The 10,244-nt window shown below is 38.0% G+C and overlaps 1 long non-coding RNA gene across 1 annotated transcript; it reads right to left on the reverse strand.

Annotated features, from left to right (window-relative positions):
* Positions 1-545: 545 nt before the first annotated feature.
* LOC109367474 lies at positions 546-9,172 on the reverse strand. The gene is made up of 2 exons (XR_002114650.1): positions 7,560-9,172; positions 546-3,675 (listed from the first exon to the last, which is right to left on the reverse strand). It is a non-coding gene; the product is annotated as an uncharacterized LOC109367474 (long non-coding RNA).
* Positions 9,173-10,244: the final 1,072 nt, after the last annotated feature.

The raw sequence follows: 10,244 nt of genomic DNA on the forward strand, positions 1-10,244 counted from the left end.
TTTTTCTTTTCCTTAGTCTTGCTAGGATTAAACAAAAACTTTGGCCTAGATGTGAAGTCCAGTGACACCCATAGCAGGTCAGACCTTGAGTCCAACTTTCAGCAGTTTTTTGGCTGTGTTTCTAGGCTTAGGCCTAGATATCTTCTGGGGCAATTTGCAGGTGGTTCCTTTCTATGTTACTGGCATTCAGATTATCTTGTAATTGCGTGGTATTTTCCAGCATGGTGATATCATTTCAAAAGACATGGCTTTAATGACTCATTTCCATCATGTAAGTAGTGCCAAAACATCCAGATGTTCTTACCTTCTCTGATATGTACTCTATGTTTCTATCATCTCCATGATTACAACCATTAATTAATAGCACTGGATGAGCCATGAACAGCCAGGTATTTTCATGGGTATGAAACACCACCAGATGGCTATCTCTGTTGTTGAACTACTCCATTGCATGCTGAATTAGGCTTTTGTTTGCTGGGTTCCTGAGATTCAGCATTTCTTGTCTGTGGCTAGCAGCTCTTATAATAAGGAACAACCCTATTGACCACTTTCTCAGTGCTTTAATTTGAACTTTTTTAAAAAAATTTCTTTTGTTTTCCTTAATGTCATCTTGAACATACAGATGCCACCAACCTACAGATTATTTTACACAGTATGACATGCTGTCCACGCAGAACCAAATCCTGTTTTTTCTTATTTAAGTAAATACATTTTAGGAGCATTTAAGGGTTACACTTTTCTAATAGAATTTTTCAGCCAAGCCTAAAATAAGTTTTGATAATAAAACTGCAAGTTATCATGTAAGAGATGAGCATGGCCCCATCATTCTATATCAGTAACTTCAGAGAGATGTGCTCGTGTTTTGCTCATAAACTTCATACCAAACTTGTGTTTGTCATGGTGCTTTCTATTAGAGGGTCAGCACCTTCATTCCCACCTTCATCAGCACCAAATTTATACATGCTAGTTTCTTCCTTTCGAGTTTTTACTTGCCCAATGCAATCGTGCTACTAAGAATAAGCATGGAGAAGTTCTTGCTTTCTGGTGATATCACTGGTGATAGATGTCTTTATTTTTTTTTGTCTCCATCAGAGCCACAGATGAACCCAGAAAAAGGAGGAAGCTCTTACATTTTGCTGAATTATGTCTGACCAGTTCTAATGAGAATGTTTACAAAGGCAAAATCTGTTGTATGTATACTCCTAAAAGTGGAACTTGGCAAAGCCTTTGAGTAATGAGGCAATAATTAATATGGGAGGGGAAGCGTGTGTTTCTTCAAACGCTATGGATGAAGGGAAGATCCTTGATGGTAAAAAGGTCAGGCTAACATAAAAGTAGAGTTAGGGAGGCAGTGCACTTGATGTGCACTTTGGAGTAGCCAGCTGTCTCTCCTGCTTCAAGGCCAAAACATGAAGAGACACTTCATACCCAAGTGGGTATATAAATCCTTGTCATTAACTAAATAGCAAAGTCCTTGCATCAAAACAAGAATAAAGAAGTTTCAGCTGATAATTCTAGAACTCGTACGACTCTTAAGAAGCATTGTAAATGAGTATAATTTGCTTGGCATATTATTTTCTCACAGCTTTAAACCATTCCTTTTTCTAATCTTGGTCATGAGGGCTTTTTGTTTTACTGAAAACTCAAAGTGGAAACACTACGAGCTAAAGTATGCCCACTGTTTGCCAGAAGCTTGCTTGTGCTGATACTTCATGTCAAAAGGTTGCATGTCACTGTTTCTCCCCTTTTTTACAGAGATCAGTAGAAAGACACCTATACAAATGAAGACCATCAGTCTGTGCAGGCTCAGAAGTCTCAAACGATGGAATAGTAACTACTATGGCTCTCATAAATATTAATATCTCCAAGATCAAGCACTTCCATATGGACTATTTTGTAATATCAGTGTCCATTAGGCTACATTGCATTGCAGTACATGAGCTCTGTTGTTGCTTTTTGTTTTTTGTCTTTGCCAATAAATAAAACCAGTTGATCAGTTGGTTCAGCTGCTCTGGTGATGAGTATGGTCTGTCCTAGTCTGTGCTTTCAGCTGCAGCCTTCACTGTTAGCTAGATGGCTAGTAGACACAGCTTTGGTTTCCAGTGCAGTAAATAAATAAGAAATTCCTGCTTTAACAGCTGCTGGCTATTTATTATTTGTCATAGTGTAGAAGTATTCTTCTAAATATGTGTTGGAGAGAAAAAAGTCTTCCAAACTGCAAAGATCTGGAAGATTAAATTATCATTGCTTGCTTTCTTAGCAATACTTGTGCAAGTCAACAGATACATGGCAGAGCTGTAAATTAGCTCTTGTCTGAAGTGGTCAAAACCTACACAGGATTTCATTTTAAATTCTTAGGGAGTCTCCTGCTGTACAAGGAAGTATTTCAAGCAGGTGAGTAACTAAGCTGGTGCTGTAGAGAATCCATTCTAACTTGTGTTTTGTGTTTTACTGAAGACTTCTACTTTCGTTTTGAAATTCAGTTCAAACACTATCTTCCTTGATACTCTCAACTTCCTTCACTGATAAAGCTGTCTGAAACCCCACAAGAGCACAACCAGCCAGTGTTTATTTCATTTCATTCTACTGCTGACATGATGATGATAGCCAGCAAAGCAGTTATGAGAGATTGAGCTAAACACTCTGTCAATAATAAGCCACACAGATACCAAGCATCTGGATCCAATGTGTTAAAAGAATTCAGGTGTTTGTGTTTATTTAGGTCCCTACATACACTCCTAGGACTGAAACTAATGTAACTTAAACTGGTTACTTTTTTTTCCAACTGATTGAAGCCAGGCAGTTCACTTAGTAAGCCACCTGAGTAATTTTCTTAAAAAACCTCTTTGTAATGCAGCTTTTTTGGCACCTCTTAAACTCCAGCACATTTTAAGTATCTCCACAACTTCTCATAACATGCTTTCCAAACTCATTTCAGAAAGTAGCGGGAAGACAAGAAGGAGATCAAGACCAACTTAATTTCAGCTTCTACACTGATGCCACAGCTACTGAGTTTGAAGTGACTTGTAATCCTGCTGAAATCAAATTGTCTTCTGACCACGAATGGGTTTGGCTTTTTCCACTTCATGTGCAAGAAGCCATCAGAGCTGCTGGAGCTAGTGGGCTGCTTGATGTAGTAGTCTTTCTAGAACATAAGGCTGAGAAAATAGCCTGTGTGTTACCACCTTGAGTGAAAATCAAACTGTTTCTAAGGCATCTTTCTGAAGGTATGAAAGTCAAGGCAAATCATAATTGTTCTGGCAAACAATGTGTAAGTGACACTGGTCCTTTAGAAAGGCAAAAAGGCCCTGGACATCTTACTCAGAGTATGTACAAGTCACAAAATAAGTTCTATTTCAGGTAAATTTCCAATACTTATCATTAAGTGTATTAAGTCCATTACATACTACCACATCTTTGCCAAAATTCATGTTAATTGTAAAATAAATTAGAAGTTAAAAACATTTTAAAAAGTGATCCCAGTAAAAATGCACACAGCACAGTATTTCAAACATGGAGGACTGTGCGAAAGGCTTTGTACAGTTGCATTCTTGTTCATCTTCTTTGCATTTTGTTACAACTTAATTCAGCGCGTAGTTAAACTGGTTAGCAAACTTCTCATGCTTTCTTTGGTCCATCTGATTCATTGCTTTCACCACTCGTTTGACAGCACCTCTGCAAGAGAAACAAAAAATATATAAAGGCTCTTGTATTGATTCTATGGAATCTCAGATTATTTATAAATGTTGAGGGAAAAATGAACTAAGATAAATTGCTATCAGGCCTGTGAACGCTGCACTGGAGTCGAACACGGTCTTGTTAACCAAATTAGCTGTAGCAATACAAATAGTTTAATTCAGCAATGATTTCATTAACAGGAGTAAACCAATCTAAAGCTTTTCAGTTTAATAGCTGCCTATTCTATCTTCTTAGTGCTATTTTCTGATAGTCATATGTAAACTTGATTTGCAAAAGCATCTATCCTTTCTACAGGTAAAAAAATACCTAAAAATACCTATCAGGATGAAAAAGCTAAACCAACACTCAGAAACACCTACCAAATATAACCTGTAAAATCTAGAATGTTTTCATAAGGGAAAGTTGAACTATAACTTACTTAGCAACTTCCTTCCAAAGTTCCTAAAAATCAGTTTCATCAGCTGTATGAAGAATTAGAACCTCTTGCACCATCAGCCTCCTTACTGCTGAGCAACAACTGTTTCATCTGTGAGCACGACACAATTTAAGGGAAACAGCAGAGAGAATGTCATATGCTGAGAGAAATTAATATTGCAGAGCTTTAGTTGGGAAGGCAGCAGTAGCAATCAAGATAATGCTGTGTGTGTGTGTGTGTGTATCTGTCTCTACAAAAACCTTTGAAAGGTACAGCGCACAGCCAAGCAGGGGATGCCCAAGGTATTTTATTCTTCAGTGGACTCCAGACTGCCAATTTTTATTAGTTACTTTGGGTGCTTCTAGCAAAAATGCTCAAACAGCTGAGGCTGATATTTGCAGGTATGTCATCACACTGCCACTGTTTCTGGAAAAGGAAGTCATCTCCCACTGCTTCTCTGTCAAGACCTAAGTGTTCTGCTGCTCAGAAAGGTATGTCAGCTAAGGGCTTCGTCTGAGGGACTCCATCTAGTTTAAGGATGTGGCACTGACTGATGTCTCCACTCATTTCTACTCTAGAAATACAGTCCGCCTGTTCTTTCACCCAAAGTGGATGGTTTCAAGTCTGTTAGCCTCCACACTATCGCAGTACCTGCCTTTCTCTGCCGCTTTTGCAGATGCTGCAGGGTGTCTGTAGAATGAGAAAAAGGCATCCACCAGGTGATGTGACCCTTCTCAGGATCAGGCCTACACACTATGACAGCTCTGTTCCCCTGGCTGCCTCTGAGGCAAGCTGACTTTTGTTATAACTGACTGTTCCCTTTAATGGCTTAACTTTAAAAGCTATTTTGAAACATCTGAAAACAGAGGATACCTCTCAATAGTGCTTCTAAATAGCAGGATTAAAGATTTTCTCAGCAGCAACTGTAATCAAAGCTAGCATTCTGAAAAAAACCAACCCTTAAAGGGGGTTTCTTTTAACAAAATTCTGCCAATAAAGTTAACAGAGTAGAGAAAATGTGGTCATGGTTTTGCTCTTCAAATATTGCCTAATTGATAGGAGAAAAGTGAGCCTTTAGCAGTGGTGAGTGGCCTTGCCACTTTCATGTCATGTAGTTTTTACATTAGCACCCCTGGATTGTGTGATACTGTAAATGAAATGAGATCCCACTTTGATGATCTCTGTGCAATTTCACTTAACTTTATTGGCAGATGAGAGCCTTGGTTTATCACCTATACATTTCAAGCAATTTGGGGTTGTTATAAGGAGCCAAGGTTATCATCTTGTTTAGTGCTGCAAAGCATGAAACCTATTAAAACATGACAGGTTTGATTCCCTATACCTGGCACTAACAGAAACTCATAATCATTAGCACGGAGCAGAGTAAACCAAAAACAGCTTTTGAAATTTATTTTGTTGAAGCTGATATGAATTTAATATTATTAAACAGGATGGTTTTCAACTTTAAGATCAAGTAACATGAAAATGTCACAGAAAGGATCTACCTTGTAATCGAAATCAGCATGGATTTAGCCTTGTTGTATCTACTGCATCATAAAAGGGAAAACTGAATTCAAACAAATATTATCTTGGATGCTGCTCAATTCATACAATATATTTAGGAATAGCCATTAATGATTTAATATTTTTGCTTTTTTGACTTGACAACCTTCCTCTATTCACTTTGCTTTGACTACTTCAGTTTTAACAACTCTAAGTGATTGCAGCTGCTTCCCATCTGATGAAGACCAGAGCATGCTCAGACAAGTTTTTGCTGCAGCCAGACCTAACCAAGACTACATACAAGAAACAATACAGGAGAGCAGGCATATGGTGCTACTAAATATTCTAAAGCCTATTCAGCTTTTAGGGGGGTTGTGGACTCCCACTTGCATCTGCACCAGCCTGCTTCAATTTTTTTTCTCATGAGTGCCTATGTAAGTCATGGATACATCTTTGCCTAAAATGTTTAAATGCCAAAGAGCATCCATGAGGATAGCATGGGGTATTTCCAGAAGTAAATTGTTTCAGAATGATAAGAAAAAAGTAGTTCCATCTGTAGAGTCATAAAATTAAGCAAACCCATTTCTACAAGGCCCATGTTTCTTGCAGTTATTGGAGTTATCTGAATTAATTAGTGGTCCCTAAATAAATAAGTAGCTTGAAGCATTTCAGCAATGCAGGTTCATGTTTTTACTACCGTAGGTCTGGAGGTACAGAGTTAACTGACAATGTCTTGGATCTCCACATTGAGACTTGCTAGAATTTAAGCATCACATTCACAAACCTGTTACGAGAGAGGAAGACACCCTGCAAACCACTTTGGTGCCATGCTTGCAGTAGCAGCCCTGTACTACTTGACTACTTTTCTGTAATATTCTTCCTTCAGCAGAACCGTGTTACTTACAAACTATGTGGAGTTTCAAAACTCCATTTACCTTGAGCCAGCAAGTTGTGTGAATGTCAAGGGCAAAGTGTTAGAATATTCAATCTATCCCTTGAATGGTTATCTCAGGGAAGCCAAGCTTTCTTGCAAATAAGTAGCTATTGGTTGCATTTTTGAAAAGTAAAGGTGAGGGTGCATAAATAATCTTGTGTGCATTAGTGCCTAGCCTTCAATATGTGGAAGTTATGATTATTTTACGTTCTTAACATTTCTGAGTATTTGCTGCTTTTCAATCCAAGTAGTTTGCACTGTTTGCACTTATGCTGAGGGGAAAGGGAGAAGTACTGACAGTGCTATGATGTGAGCAACACTGTGTCAACAAGGATCTAAATATTTTTCTTGACTGTGTTCTCAGTAAAGGAGAAGAAAATGCATTGGCAGTATCCCCCTGAATAATACAGACAAAGAATTGCTGTGTATACACTGTACTGGAAAGCATTGCACAGACCGAGACACAAATTTAATAAACAGAGAGCAAGAGAAGACATACAGGAGCAAAGAAGAGGAAAGTTTGTGGAGGTCTCTGAAAAGCTTGAGGGCAACAACATGGGAAAAGGCAAGATTTTAGACACACACTTTTATTACACTTCTGCTTAGGAAACCCATTCCAGGCTTGCAAGAAGAAAAAAAACCCAACTTTGTTCTCACTTCATCTACACTACTACAGTGTGTCTGGTTTGTAAATTGTGTCACTCTTTCCACATCCAATGCTTTCCGTATGCATACAGTAGCATCCATCCATCAATAAATGTTCACCCAAAGAAGACACTACAGCAATTACAGGCAAAAATAGATGAAAATGATGATAAAAATAATAGGGAAATTTTATAAATTAGCTGCAAATCAGACTCTAAGAAATAACTCCTGTCATCTAGCCTTTACTAGGCATTTGTGCTCTGCCACTGGCAAAGGAAGCTGTTTATTGTTTAGAAACAAAAATACCAGTAAAATAAAGGGAAACAACAATTTAGCAAGCTTTAGAAAACGTAAGTATCTTACTTATTGAAGACTATCTTCTCAAGCCGGGAACGAGCAGTGTTAGCCTGCTGCTTCAGGTCTGTCAGATTTGGGTATTTCTTCTTCCCTTTCTTTTTTCCTCCTTTCCCACTACTTTTAGAGGAACCAAGATCCACTCCAGTGGCTGCTTCGACTTCTCTCATGAATTCTGGATCCCGCCACTCTGTTTATAAGAAAAACCAGGCACTTTGAAAATTCAAGTCTAAGCAGAATTTGCAGCCTTACCTAAGGTAAAGGTTCTTGTCACCCCTAGGCAAGGGCAGAGTCAGTGCTTTAAGTTGTGTACATGAAGGGAGAGGAGGATAAAGCAGTTAGTCAAAACCACAGACCTTGATAAAAAAGCCCTGCCAGTCTGGGATCAGTATCTATTATTACCTGCTGTAGATAAAACTGTTCTGTATGAAGACTTAAGCTTTTACAGCAACACAATTTCAAGGAAAATATTCCATGCAGGAGAGCTGACATAAACACAGCAATCATTATTTAGGAACTGAACAAAGTGCTAACAATGTATCTGTGGAACTTATTTTCAGGAATAAATTCTGAAAAAAAGCTTAAAAATGAAAAATATGGAGGTTGTCAACTTAAGAGCAGAATAATAAGTAACTAACTATATAAAATAGGTAGCAATATTGTAACATTTCTGCATTTAATTTTATTTGCTTCAAAATGTAACTGGCATCTGACATGTAATTCTTGAATAAGACACGACCTTGTTGCCATAAGCCCAATTTTGCATCTGAAAGGATCACTTTTTCTAACTATACCACGCTTCATCAGATTCGTTATTTAAATCAGATTTCTTGACAATAGCCCATGTGAATGTCTTTCTTCAAAAACTTGTTTTACAGTTCTATAAAATCCTCAATGCTTCAGAATCCAACCCCACTAAGTAAATTCTGAGCATAGCAGTCACCATGGGAATAAGCATAAACGAATTAGACTGTAAATCTGAGGAAGGGGTTATCGTTCATCATTAGCACAGTGTCTTGCACACCAGAACAAGAATGAAAGATAAAAGCAGCAGTAGGTAAACATGTAGCCACAGGACAGTCAGTTTTTCTACCTGGAGATATCTATGTAAACTCAAGAAAATGGCTCCACTTTATAAACATGTTGAGTATGTAGTTCGAGAGTAATGCTACCCACACAGCATGAAAGTCAAAATTCCTTATTTTAATAACCAGTCATTTGTCATATAGATTCACATAAGTCAGCAGAAACTGTAGAAACTGTAACACCAAACTTCTACTCTCATTTAACATCCTTGGGAAAATGTACAGCTCTAAATGATAATTTCACTTATGTACCAAACATGACAAATTCTGGTAACAATTCGAGAAGGCCACAGGTACTTCAGGATGCAGTGCTTAGGAATCCCAGAGCTGTTTGCCAAGGTTATTTGACAGTGTTAGATTGGTTAGATCAAACCTACTGGTATGATATGCAAAAGCAAAGAGGTTAAAATCCAACAACAACAACAACAAAAAAGCATGAGGAAAATGGAGCTATGTAGGAACTTAGCAGGAGAATCAGAGGGAGAAAATAGAACCTGTACACTTGATAGATCATAAGACTTGAAGAGATGGGTTTCTTCAGTGCCTTTTTTTTTTTTTGAACTGAATGAATACAGAACAGTACAATTCAGATACAGGAACGATTAATCCAAGATTAAGGAAAACTGTCTAAACAGTTTATCTCCCAGTAATAAGAAGGCGTCACAGTTTAGGAACCCAGTGAATGGAGCAATTGTTTAAACACAACGAAAAAATGCCGGCATCCAGTAGGGATGAAATGAGCGTTTGAGTAAAATGAAGGAGCAATTTAAAAGCCTTTGAGAAAAATCAATAGAATGCCAGGGAAGAGCAGCCTTTTTGAGCATTGATGGGCCCCTAAAGCTCTTCATACATTGTTACTGAGTTTAGCAGCAGGGAAAAGAAAATTACACAGTTTGCAGGGGTAGGCGGGAATCAATACTGTAGTTAGTAAAGAGATGCTATTTCACATCTGAGTGGCCAGCGGCCTGCCTTCACCAGCCTGTCCTGATACCTGTTTGTTAACAAGTCACTAAGGGCTGAAAAACCAGATACTCTGCAGGGTTGACACAAAAAATAGGCACTTAATTTGCTCCTGTGTGCGAACTATTGGAAAAGGATGAACACTACAGATTAGCAGGTCAGTGTAATCCCTGCTGATTCATTGTTTGAGGACCAAAGAGCCCAAAGCACCGTTTTGTGGACATTAGTTAGAATTACAAAATTTGTACTAATTTAAAAAATGATATATAATATCGACGATAGTGTTGTCAAAACACAGTCATTATTACACAAACTGTGTCATTTCTGTGTAATTGTTTTCCTCTTCAACCACTCAAGGATGAAAAGAACCACTGCTATCCAAAAAGAAAAAGATGTAGGAAGATTTTTGGTAGAGTTTAATTACGCAACCAATATCCCAGCTTTAATGTTTGGCATTTTTCCAGCTGTCGCCATTAAGAAATGATGCTGTCAGTCATAAGACCAAAGCACTTACGGTGGATTTCTACTTATGCATATTCCAGAGCAGCGCTGCTCAGACATGACGCAAAAAAGCAAAGCAAAGCAAAGCAAAGCAAAGCAAAGCAAAGCAAAGCAAAGCAAAGCAAACAAAACAAAACAAAACAAAACA

This window comes from Meleagris gallopavo, chromosome 4, assembly GCF_000146605.3.
Source record: "Meleagris gallopavo isolate NT-WF06-2002-E0010 breed Aviagen turkey brand Nicholas breeding stock chromosome 4, Turkey_5.1, whole genome shotgun sequence".
Taxonomy (NCBI): domain Eukaryota; kingdom Metazoa; phylum Chordata; class Aves; order Galliformes; family Phasianidae; genus Meleagris; species Meleagris gallopavo.